This window comes from Melanerpes formicivorus, unplaced genomic scaffold (assembly GCF_026170545.1).
Source record: "Melanerpes formicivorus ecotype bairdi unplaced genomic scaffold, bMelFor1.0.p_v2 SCAF_4, whole genome shotgun sequence".
Taxonomy (NCBI): Eukaryota; Metazoa; Chordata; class Aves; order Piciformes; family Picidae; genus Melanerpes; species Melanerpes formicivorus.
Window position 1 is genome coordinate 36,545,714 of NW_027142356.1, and position 19,323 is coordinate 36,565,036.

Sequence of the window (19,323 nt, forward strand, 5' to 3'; positions counted from 1 at the left end):
AAGTGAAATAGAGATAAGGAATTAGGATGAGAAACTGAAAGAGAGATAAGGAATTAGACATGAGGAATCCAGCAGAGTTCAATATATTACTGGCTTCTGGGAGTGGGACTCAGGCTCTGCTTTCCTTCTCTGCATTTAACAGGATGCTTAATGTGACCTGAATCTCCTTCTGGAAGTGTACCTGAAGAACAGACTTCTGAACCTTCAGCCCTGCACCCAAAGCATGATATAAAACACACGATGTTTTAGAGCAAATTCAGATACCAAGAGATTTTAGATGGAATATGTGAATATATTTTGCACAAAGACTCACTGCCTTCCTAAAAGACAACTATTCCCTGGCAGACAGGGTACATACACTCACCAGCAGCAACACAGGTCTAAATCCAGGCAGGAGCAAACAATTACTTCATAGATATTGAAAATAAATTGATTTTAAATCACATAGTAAGCACCTTTCTGATGACAGATCCCTGGAGGTTTTAAAGGCCAGGCTGGATGTGGCTCTGGGCAACCTGACCTCGTGTGATTCTATGATTCCATGACAGCATTCCCAAGCATTGCCCTGGATTCACTGTGCCTTTGTTCCACCTTCCTTCCATCCCTACCAGGAAACCCTGCCAAAGCTCACAGCACAAGTAAAAGGGAGAGAAAGTGGGAAGCAATCTTTCTTCCTTCTTTCATTCAAAAGCAGTTCTCTCCAGCTAAGTGCCAGAGCAGCAACAGAGAACAACTCACGTGTTATTCTAGGTACTACTAGTGCCTTGAGTAGTGAGAAGAGTGTCTGCTGCAGCAGTTGTGCTTAGCTGTTTTGCCCAAAGAAACAGAGAAAGCAGAGCTGATGGTAATCACTGAGTCATTTTGCTTATGTATTTCTCCCCTGTCCAGCTGAGAAGGGGGAATGATAGAGCATCTTTGGTGGGCACCTGGCTCCAGCCAGGGTCAAAGAATCATAGAATCAATAAGGTTGGAAAAGACCTTAGAGATCATCAAGTCCAACCTATCACCCAACACCTCCTGACTAATTAACCATGGCTTCAAATGCCACGTCCAAGCCTTTTTTGAACACCTTCAGTGATGAGGACTCCACCACCTCCCTGGGCAGCACATTCCAATGGCCAATCTCTCTTGCTGGGAAGAACTTCTTCCTAACATCCAGCCTAAACCTCTCCTGGCACAGCTTGAGACTGTGTCCTCTTGTTCTGGTGCTGCTTGCCTGGGAGAAGAAACCAACCCCCACCTGGCTACAACCTCCCTTCAAGGAGTTGGAGAGAGCAAGAAGGTCTCCCCTGAGACTCCTCTTCTCCAGGCTAAGCAACCCCAGCTCCCTCAGCCTCTCCTCACAGGGCTGTGCTCCAGACCTCTCCCCAGCCTCATTAACCTTCTCTGGACACCTTCAAGTGTCTCAATGTCCTTCTTAAATTGAGGGCCCAGACACAGGCCTCACAGTGTGGCCTAACCAGTGCTGAGCACAGGGGTAAGTCACCCCAGGCACAAAAGCCAAATATAAAGCATGACAATCAAATGGAACCAAAGTTAAAATGCAATCCAAGAAATGAAGGGATTATGCAAATAAAGATGCCTTCCTGAGGGCAAGCCAAGAAACTGCTCCATTATCCTGAGCCAACAGAGAGCTGCTGTGCTAGTCCAGATGGGGCTCCACAGGAAACACTGAGTCCACTTCTTTTTTTTTTCCACATTCCCATTCTAGACTGAGAAAAGATCTGATTTTTCTGGAGGCATTTCAGGGAGATTTTGGGGAGATATTGAAAATGGTGTCACTCAGGAATGTAAAATAGGAGCCTGGAAGCTTCCCCCAAATAGAGTTACATTACAGCACGAAACAGAAGCCTTAATAGATTTGCCAAAGATTGTCTTTGTACAAGCACAACAACTTGCTGCTTCTGTAAATGACACCTCACCCTTTCATTCTGACTTGGTCCAACCAACTCCACGCTTCACAACCACCACCAAACCCAAAGCTGTAAGTATAGAACATAGGGGAGGACACTACTGTCCACTGCAGGCTTTATTTAGAATAAACCTTTATTTAGAATAAACCTTTATTTAGAATAAACCAAACCAGGTTGGAAGAGACCTTCAAGATCATCGTGTCCAACCCATCAACTAATCCAACCCACCTAAACAGCTAACCCATGGCACCAAGCACCCCATCAAGTCTCCTCCTGAACACCTCCAATGACGGCAACTCCACCACCTCCTTGGGCAGCCCATTCCAATGGGCAATCACTCTCTCTGTATAGAACTTCTTCCTAACATCCAACCTGAACCTCCCCTGGTACAGCCTGAGACTGTGTCCTCTTGTTCTGGTGCTGGCTGCCTGGGAGAAGAGACCATCATCCGCCTGTCTACAACCTCCCATCAGGTAGTTGTAGAGAGTGATAAGGTCACCCCTGAGCCTCCTCTTCTCCAGGCTGAGCAATCCCAGCTCCCTCAGCCTTTCCTCACAGGGCTTGTGTTCCAAGCCCCTCACCAACTTTGTTGCCCTTCTCTGGACTTGTTCCAGCAAGTCAACCTTCTTCCTAAACTGAGGGGCCCAGAACTGGACACAGGACTCGAGCTGTGGTCTAACCAGTGCAGTGTCCAGGGGCAGAATGACCTTGAACTCACGACCTTCCCATTAAGGGTCTTATGTGCTACCAGCTGAGCCACTGCTTTGCTGTAACCTTCTCCAGAGGAAACCTTCTCACTATTGATCCCATCAGGAGAAATCATCCTCAAAATGAGGAGGAACTTCTTCACTGTGAGGATCACAGAGCACTGAACAGGCTGCCCAGAAGTGTTGTGGAGTCTCCTTCTCTGGAGACTTTCCAGCCCCATCTGGATGTGTTCCTGTATGACCTGTGCTAGATTCTATCGTCCTGCTCTGGCAGGGGGGTTGGACTCGATGATCTCCAGAGGTCCCTTCCATCCTGTGAGCCTTCCAAGATCAATCTACACAATTTATTGTTAACCAAGTGGCAGATTTGTGGAGCAAGTCTGCTGGTCAGCTCCTATGACTATTTAGAATCATAGAATGGCCAAGGCTGGAAGGGACCTCCAAAGGTCATCTAATCCAACCTCCCTGCAGTCAGCAGGGACATCCAATTAGACCAGGTTGCCCAGGGCCTCATCAAGCCTCACCTTGGCATCAGGAGTTGCAGACCAGTGTTCTTGATCCTTGCTCTATCTTTCCAGGAGTCCATGTGCTGAAGTCAGGAGGCTTACCTCAGTGTAAAGGCAGAAGGGATATGGAACTGGCAACAGCTGTCTTATACAGGACTGTCCAGTGAATAATGGCTTTAATCTAAAGACCGTCTAAGAGATGCCCTGCTGCCTTCAGTGGGCTTTTGACCAGAGCTCTGTACACATGCACAGCAGTGCCAAGTTCTGAAGATAGTTGTAAAAGAAATGACAATGCAAAGAACAACAACAAAAATCCCTCTGCAACAAATCTATCCCCAGAAACCAATCTGCAGGTTATTTGCTTTTCCACTGAAGCTCAACTCTGAGGGCTGCTGCTCCTCACTACCGCACTAAAATGATGCACAAATATGAATCATAGAATCAATCAGGTTGGAAAAGACCTCAGAGATCATCAAGTCCAACCTATTGCCTAATACCTAACACCTCCTGACAACTAAACCATAGCTTCAAGTGCCACATCCAGTCCCCTCTTGAACACCTCCAGGGATGGTGACTCCACCACCTCCCTGGGCAACACATCTCAATGGCCTATTACTCTTTCTGGGAAAAACTTTCTCCTTACCTCCAGCCTAAGCTTCCCCTACTGCAGCTTGAGACTGTGTCCTCTTATTCTGGTGCTGGTTGCCTGGGAGAAGAGACCAACCCCCACCTGTTTACAACCTCCCTTCAGGTAGTTGTAGAGAGCAATGAGGTCTCCCCTGAGCCTCCTCTTCTCCAGGCTAAGCAACCCCAGCTCCCTCAGCCTCTTCTCACAGGGCTGTGCTCCAGACCTCTCCCCAGCCTTGCTGACCTTCTCTGGACATGATAGTTTCATAGTTTCATTCAGGGTTGGAAGGGACCACAAGGATCATCTAGTTCCAACCCCCCTGCCATGGCCAGGGACACCCCACACTAGATCAGGCTGGACAGAGCCTCATCCAGCCTGCTCTTAAACACCCCCAGGGATGGGGCCTCGACCACCTCCCTGGACAACCCATTCCAGGGTTTCACCACTCTCATGGTGAAGAACCTCCTCCTCACCTCCAGCCTGAATCTCCCCACCTCCAGCTTCATTCCATTCCCCCTAATTCTAGCACTACCTGAGATCCTGAGAAGTCTCAATGTCTCAATGTCCTTCTTAAGTTGAGGAATCCAGAACTGGACACAGTACTCAAAGTGTGGCTTAACCAGTGCTGGGTCAATCTAAGCTCATCAATATTTAACAAGGTTTGCACACTATAAACAGCTGCTCTCCTAATGTGGATATCCTGAAACTTTCTCTAAGCCTACTAAAGCCTTGACTTAAGCCTCTCTCCAAAAAAAAAACAACAGTACAGTTTCCTCTGTATTACCAGGTTTTGACAAGTGAGCCAATTTTGCACTTCAGTGAAGTCAAGATTGCAAATTTAGCATGCACTGAAGCAGCATACAGCAGCTGAGCTGAGATTCATGAGGGGGGGACCAGCAGCCCAGCAATATAGCAACACTGAGCTGACAAACTTAAGTCATCTTGTTACAGAACAAAGAGAGCTGGTAACAACCACAGAGTGTACTCCCTGTGATAAAGCCAACCGAGAGCCTGTAAAACAAACAAGAACATAGAATCACTGAATTGTCAGGGTTGGAAGGGACCTCAAGGATCAGCCAGTCCCAACCTCCCTGCCATGGGCAGGGACAGCTCACACTGCAGCAGGTTGCTCATAGCCACATCCAGCCTGGCTCCAGGGATAAGGTTTCCACCACCTCCCTGGGCAACCTGTGCCAGTGTCTCACCACCCTCATGGGGAAGAACTTCTTCCTAACAGCCAATCTCAATCTACCCAGTTCTAGTTTTGCTCTATTCCTCCCAGTCCTATCACTCCCTGACACCCTCAAAAGTCCCTCCCCAGCTTTCTTGTAGCCCTCTTCAGATCCTGGAAGGCCACAATTAGGTCTCCTTGGAGCCTTCTCTTCTCCAGACTGAACAGCCCCAGCTCCCTCAGTCTGTCCTCATAGAAGAGCAGCTCCAGCCCTCTGCTCATCCTCATGGCCCTTCTCTGGACACATTCCACCACATCCAGATTCTCCCTGTAATAGGGGCTCCAGAACTGGACAGGGTACTCCAGGTGGGCTCTCACCAATGTGGTGTACAGGGGGACATCAGCCTTGTGGATTCCTCCACCTTTCTTAGTCTTACTAGAAATTATTCATGGACAAGAAACAATTCATCTAACTGAGATCTGATGAGGCCACTCGTGAGTACTGGGTTCAGTCTGAGGATTCCCACTACAAGAAAGACACTGAGATGATGGAGCAGGTTCAGAGAAGGGCAACAAAACTGGCGAAGGGTCTGAAGAACAGGGCTGGGGAGAAGCAGCTGAGGGAACCGGGGGTGTTTCGTGTGGAGAAAAGGAGGATGACCTCCTCACACTCTAGAGCTCCCTCAAAGGAGGTCAGAGACAGGTGGGGATTGGTCTGCTCTCCCCAGTAACAAGTGGATGAGAGATGTCCTGTTTGCACCAGGTTTAGGTTGGAGATTAGAAGACAATTCTTAACTGTAAGGATTCTCAAAGAATAGGCTCCCCAAGGAGGAGTCCCAGGGGAAATGCAGCAATAGTAAAAGTCATTACCAGGGCATCAGGCAGCTTTATCCTTAAGACAGTATTTAAGTGCATTTGCCAGCACTGAGACACTGCATGCTGCAAGAAAGTCTTGTGCTGGTTCAGCACTGCACAGTGAGCTCCTTCATACAGCATGGATTCATAGAATGGGTTGGGTTGGAAAGGAATTTAAAGATCATCTGGTTCCAAACACCCTGCCCTGGGCAGGGACACCTCCTACTAGACCAGGTTGTGAAGGCTTCATCCAGCCTGGCCTTGAACACCTATGAGGAGAGGCTGAGGGAGCTGGGGGTGCTTAGCCTGGAGAAGAGGAGGCTCAGGACAGACCTCATTGCTCTCTACAACTACCCAAAGGGAGGTGGTAGCCAGGTGGGGGCTGGTCTCTACTCCTAGGCAAGCAGTACCAGAACAAGAGGACACAGTCTCAAGCTGCCCCAGGGGAAGTTTAAGCTGGATGTTAGGAAGCAATTCTTCCCAGCAAGAGAGGTTGGCCATTGGAATATGCTGCCCAGGGAGGTGGTGGAGTCACCATCACTGGAGGTGTTCAGGAAGAGCCTGGCTGAGGCACTTGGTGCCATGGTTTAGTTGATTAGATGGTGTTGGGTGACAGGTTGGACTCAATGATCTCAAAGGTCTTTTCCAACCTGGTTAATTCTGTATTCTTTCTGTACTCATTGTGCTGTTCTATTCTATTCTATTCTACTCTATTCTATTCTATTCTATTCTACCTCCAGGGAGGAGGCATCCATGACTTCCCTGGGCAACCTGTTCCAGTGTCTCACCACCCTCACTGTCAAGAATTTCTTCCTAATCTCCAGTCTAAATCTGCCCTCCCCAAGCTTCAATCCATTCCCTCACATCCTATCACTACAGCCCTTGTAAAAAGTCCCTTCCTGGCTTTCCTGCAGGGCCCTTTCAGGTCCTGGAATGCCTGTTACACAGCAGCTTTAAATCAGCCTGCACTTATAAATTCCTCCACAGTTTTACTAATGGATGCACCCCATTGGAATGGGAAGCCAAAAATCAGCAATTCCTCGTGCCAGAGCTAAGAGACAACCAGTGAGCACCAAAAACCCCCTTTGCAGCCCCTCTTGCCACTAGGAAGCATAGGCACCATCAACTGAGGAAGAGGCACACTTTAAAGCTGTCTGTTTGCAACAGTATTTGCAGTAGTATTGGCAATAGAATTGAGAGTGTGATGGGTTGAAAAATTACCTCCCAAACTAATTTGGAGACAGTACCCTCTAAAATACCATTTGCCAGCCCAGCTCAGTTGGAAAGCAAATGAAGCTACATTTACAAGCACAACTACAGTCTAGCAATATGGAATGCAATGAGCATGTACAAATTAGACAATATTTACATGTATTTACATTTTACAATCAGCACAAGAACCCCCTGGACAAAACCAGGGAGGTTACCAAGAGCTTCCTCCTCTTCTCCCCCTTCTGCCCTATATATAGGACAAGAGAAAGAGAAGGGCAGAAGGAGAAGGGCAGAAGGAGAAAGAGAAGGGCAGAAGGAGAAAGAGAAGGGCAGAAGGAGAAAGAGAAGGGCAGAAGGAGAAAGAGAAGGGCAGAAGGAGAAAGAGAAGGGCAGAAAGAGAAAGAGAAGGGCAGAAAGAGAAAGAGAAGGGCAGAAGGAGAAGGGCAGAAGGAGAAGGAGAAGGGCAGAAAGAGGAGAAGGAGAAGGAGAAGGGCAGAAGGAGGAGAAGGAGAAGGGCAGAAGGAGGAGAAGGAGAAGGAGAAGGGCAGAAGGAGGAGAAGGAGAAGGAGAAGGGCAGAAGGAGGAGAAGGAGAAGGGCAGAAGGAGGAGAAGGAGAAGGGCAGGAGGAGAAGGAGAAGGGCAGGAGGAGATGGAGGAGGGCAGAAGGAGATGGAGGAGGGCAGATAGTAGTTTATTAGTACTTAGCCACAACAAGAATGCAGCCAAGGTCAGCAACAGCCAGGCAAAAGCTACCAGCTAAGTATCTGCTAGAGTGGAGAAACCAAAAAGAGAGCAAGAGTGAGTTTACACAACTAACTTTATGTTTATGGTCAGCCCAGTGGGATGAGTTAGACCTTATGACTCTTTTCCCTTTTACATCCACTGGCAATTTATTTACATTCTACCACTTCTCCATCTGTGTAATTTTTTCCTAGGCATCAGCCTGAAACTGCCACAGAGAGGCATTCTAATTTGCCTCAGCACTCTGGAAAAGAGCTCAGCAGCCCTGGGGTTGGATGTGCAGACACTTCAGAAGCCCTGAGTCAGCCTCATCCCACAGCAGACCTTCACAGCAACACTGAGCAAAGCCCCCAGGCTTTGCACCATTTGCTTGCTTTGCACACTGCTGCAGGTCAATACATCTTCTAGGTCCTTAGCAGATCTCTGGCATGGGGTAGCACTGAACTGGGATATCACTGGGACAGAGGCAGTACAATATTGAAAGCTGAAGCCTCTGTTTTCTCGGGGATAAATTCAAAGCAGAATTTCCAAGTCACAACACCTCCATCTGGTACCAGTGCTAGCAGGAGAAAGCTAACACTATGGCATCCAGCAAGCAGCTATAAAAACCAGAGAGAAACACCCTGGGTAAGATCACAGTCTAAATTATGTCTCCACAGAAGCATCCACCTAACTGTACCAAGTGCTTTCAGCTCCTTCCTGAAGCTTACTGAGTCAGACTGTAAAAGGACACTCATGAAAAGATTGTCCTCCTCTACAGGAAGCCATCAGCCAGGGTGGGAGAGTAGGTTTGGGTATCACAGAATTTCAGAGCTCCAAGGGACCTCAAAAGATCACCCAGTCCAAGCCCCCTGCCAGAGCAGGGTCCCCTAGAGCAGGTCATACAGGAACACATGCAGGTGAGTTTTGAATGGCTCCAGAGAGGGAGACTCCACAACCCCCCTGGGCAGTCTGTTCCAGGCCTCTGTCACCCTCACAGGGAAAGCATTTTTCCTCATATTTACATGCAACTTCCTATGGCTCAGCTTCCACCACTGCCCCTTGTGCTGTCACTGGGCATCACCCAGCAGAGCCTGGCTCCAACATCTGGGCACTCACCTTTACATCTTTATCAACATTGATGAGGTCACCTCTCAGTCTCCTCTTCTCCAAGCTAAAGAGCCCTCAACTCCCTCAGTCTCTCCTCATAAGGAAGATGTTCCACTCCCTTAATCATCCTTGTGGCTCTGCACTGGACTCTCTCAAGCAGCTCAGTGTCTTTCTTGACCTGAGGGGCCCAGAACCAGACACAATATGCCAGATGCAGCCTCTCCAGTGCAGAGTAGAGGGGGAGAAGAACCTGTCTCAACCTTCTAACCACAGCCCTTCTAATCCATCCCAGAATGGCATTGGCCTTCCTGGCCACAAGAGCACATTGCTGGCTCATGGTCATCCTTCCATCTACCAGGATCCCCAGGTCCCTGTCCCCTTCACTGCTCTCCAGAAGCTCTGCCCCCAACCTATGCTGGTGCATGGAGTTGTTCCTTCCCAGGTGCAAGACTCCACACTTGCCCTTGTTGAACTTCAATAATAACAGGAGACCTCCTCTCAAATCTGCCCTGATTGTGGCACTGGACACTAGGAAAATATGGTTTTTTCCCCCTGCAAGAGTGGTCAGGGATTGGAATGTGCTGCCCAGGGAGTCCCCAAGCCTGGATGTGTGGTTTGGATGTGGTGCTTGGGGCTATGGTTTAGGGGTGAACCTTGCAGAGTAGGGTTCTGGGTTGGACTGGGTGATCCTGAGGGGCTTTTCTAGCCTGAATGTTTCTGTGATCAGCACAGGCTTCACACCATTTACTGGAGGTGTTTAGAAGGAGACTGGATGGGGTGCTTGGTGCCATGGTTTAGTTGATCAGGTGGTGTTGGATGATGGGTTGGACTTCATGATCTTGAAGGTCTCTTCCAACTTGGTTTATTCTCTTCTCTTCTCCTCTACTCTACTCTATTTCACTCTACTCTATTTCAAGCTACCCCCACCAGTCTACTGGATATTTTAGGACAAGAGGCCCTTGTTACAGATACTGTATTCTACACATGTCCATCTCAATCTCACCTTCCTGTTGCAGGGCATGCACCCACAAGCTGGCTCCAGAAACAGCTCTGCTCCTTCTCTCTGACCCCCTAAAAGTTACTTAACGTAACAACAGCAGGCCCTGTAGGCATTTAACATCCCCCAGACTGCAGAGCAGCCTAACTGCTAATAACATTCTCCAAGACAGAATGGGAAGGACTCAAGCCTGCCCACACTCCCACATGGGAGGCAGTACCTAATAGGTAAACTGGCCACTCAGATGACACACAGGAGTTATTTTTCCACCTCAAATGCAAGGCAAACTCTTTGGAAGCAGCAAGTCAGTTCTGTACATGCCTACCCTGGGAAAATATAGTAATTAAGATTTTTACATGCCTCATCACCATTGTGCAGACTTAAATGCTTAAATCCCAGTTGAAGAGGGACAGGGATCTACTCCAGAGAGCGCAATGGAGGGCCACAAGGATGATGAAGGGACTGGAGCACTGCATTATGAAGAGAGGCTGAGACCTGGAGCTGTTCAGTCTGGAGAGGAGAAGACTGAGAAGGGATCTAATAAATGTCTGTAAATATCTGTGGGCTGAGTGTTCAGGAAGGAAGGGACAGCCTCTGATCACTGTGCCCTGGGACAGGACAAGGGGCAATGGATGTAAAGCACAGCACAGGAAGCTCTACCTCAACACAAGAAAGAACTTCTCTGTGAGTGACAGAGCACTGGAGCAGGCAGCCCAGGCAGGCTGTGGAGTCTCCTTCTCTGGAGACTTTCCAGCCTTGTCTGGATGTGTTCCTGTGTGACCTGTCCTGGATTCTATGGCCCTGCTCTGGCAGGGGGGGTGGACTCAAAGATCTCCGGAGGTCCCTTCCAACGCCTAACATCCTGTCATCTCACCAAGTTATAAGAAAAACAAGACAAAATAAACCCAAACAAAATCCACATGCAAACAAAATAACCAACAAGGAGACCAAAGCAACACATGAAACCCAACCAAGCAATGAAAAAAACCCCAAACAACAAACCCTGAAAGGGCACCACAGATAGAACAGTTTTCAGATTGCACAGAGCTTTACTCTTCAGAATAATCAAGCATACAACACAGAGGTCTTACTGTAATGAAAAGTGAACAGTACAGCTAGGAGAGCTCTGCAGAGGGACCTTGGCAGGCTGGGCAGATGGGCAGAGTCCAAGGGCTTGAGGTTTAGCACATCTAAGTGCCAGGTGCTACGCATTGGCCACAACAGCCCCATGCAGTGCTACAGGCTGGGGTCAGAGTGGCTGAGAGCAGCCAGGCAGAGAGGGACCTGGGGGTACCGGTTCACAGAAGGCTGAACATGAGCCAGCAGTGTGCCCAGGTGGCCAAGAAGGCCAATGGCATCCTGGCCTGCATCGGAAATAGTGTGGCCAGCAGGGGCAGGGAAGTCGTTCTGCCCTGTGCTCAGCACTGGTTAGGCCACACCTTGAGTCCTGGGTCCAGTTCTGGGCTCCTCAGTTTAAGAAGGACATTGAGACTCTTGAATGTGTCCAGAGAATGGCAACAAAGCTGGGGAGGGGTCTGGAGCACAGCCCTGTGAGCAGAGGCTGAGGGAGCTGGGGTTGCTTAGCCTGGAGAAGAGGAGGCTCAGGGGAGACCTTCTTGCTCTCTACAACTACCTGAAGGGAGGCTGAAGCCAGGAAGGGGTTGGTCTCTTCTCCCAGGCAAGCAGCACCAGAACAAGAGGACACAGTCTCAAGCTGTGCCAGAGGAGGTTTAGGCTGGATCTTAGGAAGAAGTTCTTCCCAGCAAGGGAGGCTGGCCATTGGAATGTGCTGCCCAGGGAGGTGTTGAAGTCCCCATCCCTGGAGGTGTTTAAGAAGAGCCTGGATGAGGCACTTGGTGCCATGGTTTAGTTGATTAGATGGTGTTGGGTGATAAGTTGGACTTGATGATCTCTGAGGTCTTTTCCAACCTGGTAAGTTCTGTATTCTGTAAATAAACAAACTCATGGAATGTTGGGGCTTGGAAGGGACTCCAGAGATCACACAGTGTAACCCCCTTGCCAAACAGCAGCACCTTGGGCAGGTCACATAGAAACACATCCAGGTGGGTTTTGAACACCTCCAGAGAAGGAGACTCCACAACCTCTCTGGACAGCCTTCCATGCCAATGTTACTAAACCTTCAATGAGACACAGGGAGTTAATACATGGGAAGGTCAGTGCTGTGCCAGATGAAAGCTCAGCTTTCCCAAACAGGGAAATCTCTGTTAATTCAACCAAAACCCGATGCACGACTGGGAAGGCTTCAAGCACCCCAAGTCCTGGCATTGCTTGCTGTTTAGCTGCAACATGGAAACTGTTTGTGTGGCAATTTCAGTAATATTTTCCTATGAAACTCCACCACAGTGGTTTTAATCCTCACCCTTCCTTCCTAAGAAAACAGTCTGTTCTTCTGGGAGGGAGGACATCAGATAGCCTGCCAACTTCACACCATATGACATTTACCAGGGAAGTAGCATGTCATCAGGGTAAATAATGCTGCTTGTCCCAAATCCCACTGAGTCACCATATTGCCATGCTGCTAGCAAATGCTCAGCTTGGAGGAGAAAAACCTACCATGCTTTATTCTTCTGTTGTAGAGCCAGTCAATCAAAATTGGACTGGAACACTACTAGAGGCTTTGGGTTGCTTTACAGAGCCCTCCAATAGAATCACAGAATCAATAAGGTTGAAAAAGACTTCAGAGATCATCAAGTCCAACCTGTCACCTAATGCCTAACACCTCCTGACAACTAAACCATGGCTCTAAGTGCCACATCCAAGCCTTTTTTGAACACCTCCAGGGATGGTGACTCCACCACCTCCCTGGGCAGGGCAGCACATTCCAGTGGCCAATCTCTCTTGCTGGGAAAAACTTCGTCCTAACATCAATCCTAAACCTCCCCTGGCACAGCTTGAGGCTGTGTCCTCTTGTTCTGGTGCTGGGTGCCTGGGAGAAGAGACCAACCCCCACATGGCTACACGCTCCTTTCAGGGAGCTGTAGAGAGTAATGAGGTCTCCCCTGAGCCTCCTCTTCTCCAGGCTAAGCAGCCCCAGCTCCCTCAGCCTCTCCTCACAGGGCTGTGCTCCAGACCTCTCCCCAGCCTCATTGCCCTTCTCTGGACACATTCAAGTATCTCAATGTCCTCCTTAAACTGAGGAGCCCAGAACTGGACACTTGTAAAAAGGACCAAGTGAAAGCCCTACCTGCCCTGAAACACAATGAATTCTAGCCCTTAGCTTTAGCAGCTCAAAGAGCAATGTGCATTCTCTGGAGAGAGAAAAGGGAAGGGAGATGAAGTCAAAAAGCCAGTCCACCATCCAGGCCCTCAGTGTGCAATCTGAATGGCATGATGGAAGGAGAGGAGAGGTACAGAAGTGCATTCTGTATTCTATATTCCACTATTAGACAGGCCTAAAAGTGCACAGTGTGGAGGAAACATGAATTCAGGTGTATTAAAGAGGTGAGCATTAGAAGTTATTAAGGAGATGATAAGTAAAAGGACTTTTTTTCCCCAAAAGGTGGGTGCCAGATTTGTGCCAAATCAGCCTGTGCAGTGCTCAACAGCCACACCCATGCAGCCATATGGGGATGTACATAGAGTCACCTTTGCAAGTAGATCACAGGAGGCCAGGGGTTGGAAGGGACACAAAGAGATCAGCAAGTCTGCCTCCCCTGCCAGAGCAGGACCATAGAACCTGGCTCAGGTCACAGATAGAACAGAATAGATGGTACTTAAGCACTGGTGTGAACAGTTCTGAACAACCCCACCTACCAGTACAGGTTGGGGGTTGCTCTGTTGGAGACCACCTCTGGGGAAAAGGAGCTGGGAGTCCTGGTGAGCAAGAGGATGAACATGAGCCAGCAATGTGCCCTTATGGCTAAGAAGGCCAACAGCATCCTGTTGTATATTTGAAGGGGTGCAGTGTCAAGGCCACATCTGGAGTATTGTGTCCAGTTCTGGGCCACTCAGCTCTAGAAGGACCTCAGGAAACTGCTGGAGAGTCCAGTGCAGAGTCACAAAGATGCTAAAGGCAGTGGAACATCTCCCTTGTGAGGAGAGACTGAGGGACCCGAGGGCTCTTTCGCTTGGAGCAGAGAAGCCTGAGGGTGACCTCATTCCTGTTGATAAAGATGTGCAGGGCAGTCAGGAAGATGGAGCCAGGCTCTGCTCAGTGATGTCCAAGGACAGGACAAGGGGCAATGGGGCAAGCTGGAGCAGAGGAGGTGCCACAGGAACACAAGGGGAAAAAAATTCATTGTGAGGGTGACAAAGCCCTGGAACAGGCTGCCCAGAGAGGTTGTGGAGTATCTCTCTCTCTGGAGACATTCAAAACCTGCCTGGATGTGCTCCTGTGTGACTTCCTGTAGGTGATGCTGCTCTGGCAAAGAGCTTGGGCTGGATGAGTTCTGGAGGTCCCTTCCAATCCCTAACATTCTGTGATCCTGGAGGGGTTTTATTCCTAGCACCACAACAATGAAAGAGCTGAAAACATCACTACAGAGGGGGGAGAAAAAAAAACCCAAATAAATCTATGATGGCAGGTCATGTGCTACCCAGCTTTGGAGGTGCTCTGTGCAGCATCTATCAAAGGAAGAGCTGCTGATTAGGGAGCAAAGACCTTCATTGTCTTCTGTATCTTTAATTTTCAGTGACCTTAAAATTGTGGTTACATTTGCTTCAGTAGTTTGCTGAGAATGCCTTGAGCACTCATTGCCTCCCAGATCTCCCCAAGCCTCTCAAGGTTTATTTCTTCTGACTCCCAATTTTCCCAGTGCAAAAAAAAAATGAAGCCAGGCAGACATCACCTAGGCAGCTGTGAAACCCAGGGGCAGTCTGGTGCCCACCAGTTGAAAAGCCTTTGTGGAGGGGAAAGAAAACTGCACTTTCAATATAAACACAGGAAAAGGTTTGAGCAGAAATGTACAGAGGCAGAGAGTCACAGAACGGTCTGGGTTGGAAGGCACCTCCAAAAGTCATCCAGTCCAACCCCCTCTGCAGTCAGCAGAGACATCCTCAACTAGATCAGGTTGACACAGAGCCCTGTTGAGCTATGGCACCAAGTGCCTCATCCAGGCTCTTCTTAAACACCTCCAGTGATGGTGACTCCACCACCTCCCTGGGCAGCACATTCCAATGGCCAATCTCTCTTGCTGGGAAGAATTTCTTCATAACTTCCAGCCTAAACCTCCCCTGGCACAGCTTGAGACTGTGTCCTCTTGTTCTGGTGCTGGTTGCCTGGGAGAAGAGACCAGCCCCCACCTGGCTAACTTCTTCCTACCATCCAGCCCAAAAATTAGATCAATATGAGACCCATCTTAATGCCTGCCACTGGTATTGGTTTGAAAACACCTTTCATTCTTAAACAGGAACATATGTTGCTTATTCTAATAGCCATAAGGTTTTTCATTCTAAGAACTTAACAGCCTAATCATTCTAAATAATTGTGCTAATAATAGTCACTCAAATATTATTCCAATATTCCTTATGGTTATGTTTTCTGGAGCGTGGTGGGGGCTTTCTCCAGCTGATTAGCACAATGACAGAGAGTCACAGAATGGCTCAGGGACCTCAGAGATCATATCTTCCAACCTCCCCACCATGGGCAGGGCCAGGCCTCAACTAGACTCAGCTGCTCAAGGCCTCATCCAACCTGGCCTTGGAGAACCCAGGGAGGAGGCAGCCACAACCTCCCTGGGCAGCCTGTTCCAGAGTCTCACCACCCTCATACTGAAGAACTTCTTCCTAAGATCCAGTCTAAACCTACTCTCCCTCAGCTTCAAACCATTCCCCCTTGTCCTGTCTCTAGACACCCTGATGAAAAAGTCCCTCTGCAGCCTTCCTGTAGGATCCCTTCAGGTCCTGGAAGGCAGCTCTAAGTTTTCCCCAGAGTCTTCTCTTCTCCAGGCTGAACACCCCCAGCTCCCTCAGCCTGTCCTCATAGCAGAGGTGTTTCAGCTTTGTATCATCTTTGTGGCCTCCTCTGGACTCACTCCAACAGCTCTGTGCCCTTCTCATGCTGGGGACACCAGAACTGGAGACAGTGTTTAAGATGTGGTCTCAGCAGAGCAGAGTCAAGGGGCAGAATCCCCTCTCTTGCCCTGCTGCCCTCACTCCTCTGGCTGCAGCCCAGCACACAGCTGCCTGCTGGGCTGCATGAGGGCACTGCTGGCTCATGCTGAGCTTCTCAGCAACCAACATCCCCAAGTCTCTTTCTTCAGAGATGCTCTCAACCTATTCTGCACCCAGTCTGGATTTGTGCTGGGGATCACAGGATGTTAGGGATTGGAAGGGACCTCTGGAGGTCATCAAGTCCAACCCCCCCTACCGGAGTAGGACCACAGAATCCAGTGCAGGGCACACAGGAATGCATTGGCCCAACCCAGATGCAGGACCTTGCACTTTTGACTTGTTGACCCTCATGCAGTTGTCATGCATTTAAGGCATTTAGTTTTACAATTAAAACCAAGGGGGTTCAGCATTTGCTAGAATAACCACCCCAAAGTTTGACATCCCTGAGTTATGTTGAAGTTTTCAAAAGCAGAGCATTATTCTAAGCCAGTGAAGTTTCCCAGTGTCCACAATAAACACTGTCAGGTATTTGAGCAGCAGATGAGTAACAGCCAAGCAGATCCCTCACATTCCCTGGCCTACTGTTGTGGTAGTTCATTATCATACAAACAGGAGAGTGAGCAATTACCAGATGTCCTGGTAAAGGCTGGAGGGGTTAGCACTCCAGCAGGACCTTTTGGTTAGTTATAAATTAGGGGGGGAAATTAAACTCCTGGGGGCATTGTGCACTAAAAGCAAACCCAAACAAACAGCCGCCAAACCCCCACACACAGCAGCCAATAAAACCCCTAAACAGCAGCCAAAAACCCCCAAACAGCAGCCAAAAACCCCCAAACAGCAGCCAAAACAGCAAGGAAGAAGTAGTAGTGAAGCAGCCTGGTTTAGTATTATTATTATTATTAATAATAATAATTCTTGAATAGTAATCAGGACCTTTCACCACCTTTACCTCCAAGTCAATCTTCAGTGGGATTAGAATAGAATAGAACAAACCAGGTTGGAAGAGACCTTCAAGATCATCGTGTCCAACCCATCAACCAATCCAACCCACCCAAACAACTAACCCATGGCACCAAGCACCCCATCAAGTCTCCTCCTGAACACCTCCAATGACGGTGACTCCACCACCTCCCTGGGCAGCCCATTCCAATGGGCAATCACTCTCTCTGTGTAGAACTTCTTCCTAACATCCAACCTAAACCTCCCCTGGTGCAGCCTGAGACTGTGTCCTCTTGTTCTGGTGCTTGCTGCCTGGGAGAAGAGGAGGAAACTTTGAGGGTTATAGCCTACTTGTGACCGAGTTTGAAGCCATCATTCAGTTCAAAAGGTTCATTTGAGTCTGACCTGGTTTTTCCCAAGTTTCACACTCCTTTAACAAACAGCTGAGGTTGAGGCTCATGTTCACAGGGGTTTGGAGCCTATTTTTTAAAGATTGTTGTTTGTTTTTTTTTCCTCCAGTAGCATTCTTCATCTCCATAATGGGGCAGGTCTTTAAAAAGACACTTCACAGGAATACAGGGAAAGGGAAATAGTGCAGGAGCATAAAAATAGATTCAGGGGTACAATAACAAACCCTAAATCGTTCATTTCCATCACACACACTGACTTGCAACAACATTGCTGCTTTTACATAAGACAGGAGTTCAGAACACTTCAGGACAGGTTGATTCCTTCTAACCTGAATGCATTTTAACTTGCTCCCAAGAGAAGGAAACCAGAGAGGACTGCAGTGTAAGGCATCTCTCTTGGCTTAGACAGACTCCAGTCCTATCTCTCTGTGCTTGACTGAAGGGGTGAGTGAGGTTGTCAAAGTCAACAAAGCAAAACCCCAAAGCCAAGCACTAACTAAAGCCAAGCACTAACCAAAGCCAAACCAAGCACTAACCAAAGCCAAACCAAGCACTAACCAAAGCCAGGCAAAACCCCAAAGCCAAGCAAAACCAAGCACTAACCAAAGCCAAGCACTAACCAAAGCAAAACCAAGCACTAACCAAAGCTAAGCACTAACCAAAGCCAAGCCAAGCACTAACCAAAGCCAAACCAAGCACTAACCAAAGCCAAGCCAAGCACTAACCAAAGCCAAGCACTAACCAAAGCCAAGCCAAGCACTAACCAAAGCCAAGCCAAGCACTAACCAAAGCCAAGCACAAAACAACTTCAGGTTTGACACAGAAGTTTTCCTTGAGTCCTGGCAATTGTACTGCTACCAGCAGAATTTCTAGGATGATAATGGCAATGTGGTGCAACCTTTTTTAAACACTAAGTGGGTTAAGACAGCAGAGGGATGTTTCATAAAGGTGTCTAGGATAAGGGGGAATGGTTTGAAACTGAGGGAGAGTAGGTTTAGACTGGATATTAGGAAGAAGTTCTTCATTATGAGGTAGGTGAGACCCTGGAATAGGCTGCTCAAGGAGGCTGTGGCTGCCTCCTCCCTGGGGCTGTTGAAGGCCAGTCTGGATGAAGCCTTGAGCAGCCAAGTCTGGTTGAGACCTGTCCCTGCCCATGGTGGGGAGGTTGGAGTGGATGATCTCTGAGCCATTCTATGATTCTGTGACTGATTCAATGAAACCCATCATTTATTAGCACTCCTCAGGAGTGCCTGAGATGCAGGCTGTACAATCATGGAGCTTAACATGAACCAATACCTCTGTGTACAAGACAAACTCCACACTACTATAAACATACTTTTTCTTGTTCCTGTCTCCTACTAGCAGCCAACAGAGTGATGAGTAACCAACTCTTCAGGAGCACATCTATCCTTTTAAGCAGAAATGGGAGCTAGCAGAACAACACAGCCAGGAGATTGAAAACAGTAATGATCTGAAGTAGGAGAGCGAAGAAGAGGAAGAAAAATGGAAGTGGGTGGACAGCAGCTGAGCAGTGATAGCAAATGGAAGGGGTGGGAAGGCAAGGGAGAGCAGATGAATAGGGAAGGAGACAAATGAGATGTGAAAAGAGACAAAGGACAAAATTACCAAGACTTAGTCTAAAACAGTGTTTCTTAAATCATGGCTCAGGCACAGGAAATTACAAAATCATCCTGACAGGAAGAACAAATTACAATGCTGCTGTCAATGTCTTACTTCTTGAGTGGTGTTGCCAAGAGTCAATCATGGCTGGGAATTACAGCCTTCTGCATGGCTGGTGCAAGTGCGGTAATGACTTTGTTAGCTAAGTAGCTCATGAATAGAAACTGATGCAGCAGAGAGTAAAGCATAGGAACAGGAAAACAGAGCAAAGGAGAACCACTGGTGAGCTCAACTGGAAATCCAAGATCAAGATGGAGATCACGCCAGTATTAACTGTTCCACATATTAAGATAGCTACCACACAAGTCACACCCAAAGGTGTTCAGGAGTTAAGCTGCAAAGATACACAAATGACATCAAAATGCAATGTCTACTGGACACAAAGCTTTCATCCAGCATTCTT

The 19,323-nt window shown here is 48.3% G+C and overlaps 1 protein-coding gene across 1 annotated transcript in view; it reads right to left on the bottom strand.

Moving 5' to 3' along the window:
- GABRA4 (gamma-aminobutyric acid type A receptor subunit alpha4) overlaps positions 1-19,323 on the bottom strand; it is a 61,895-nt gene that overhangs the window by 11,170 nt on the left and 31,402 nt on the right. The window lies entirely within an intron of this gene.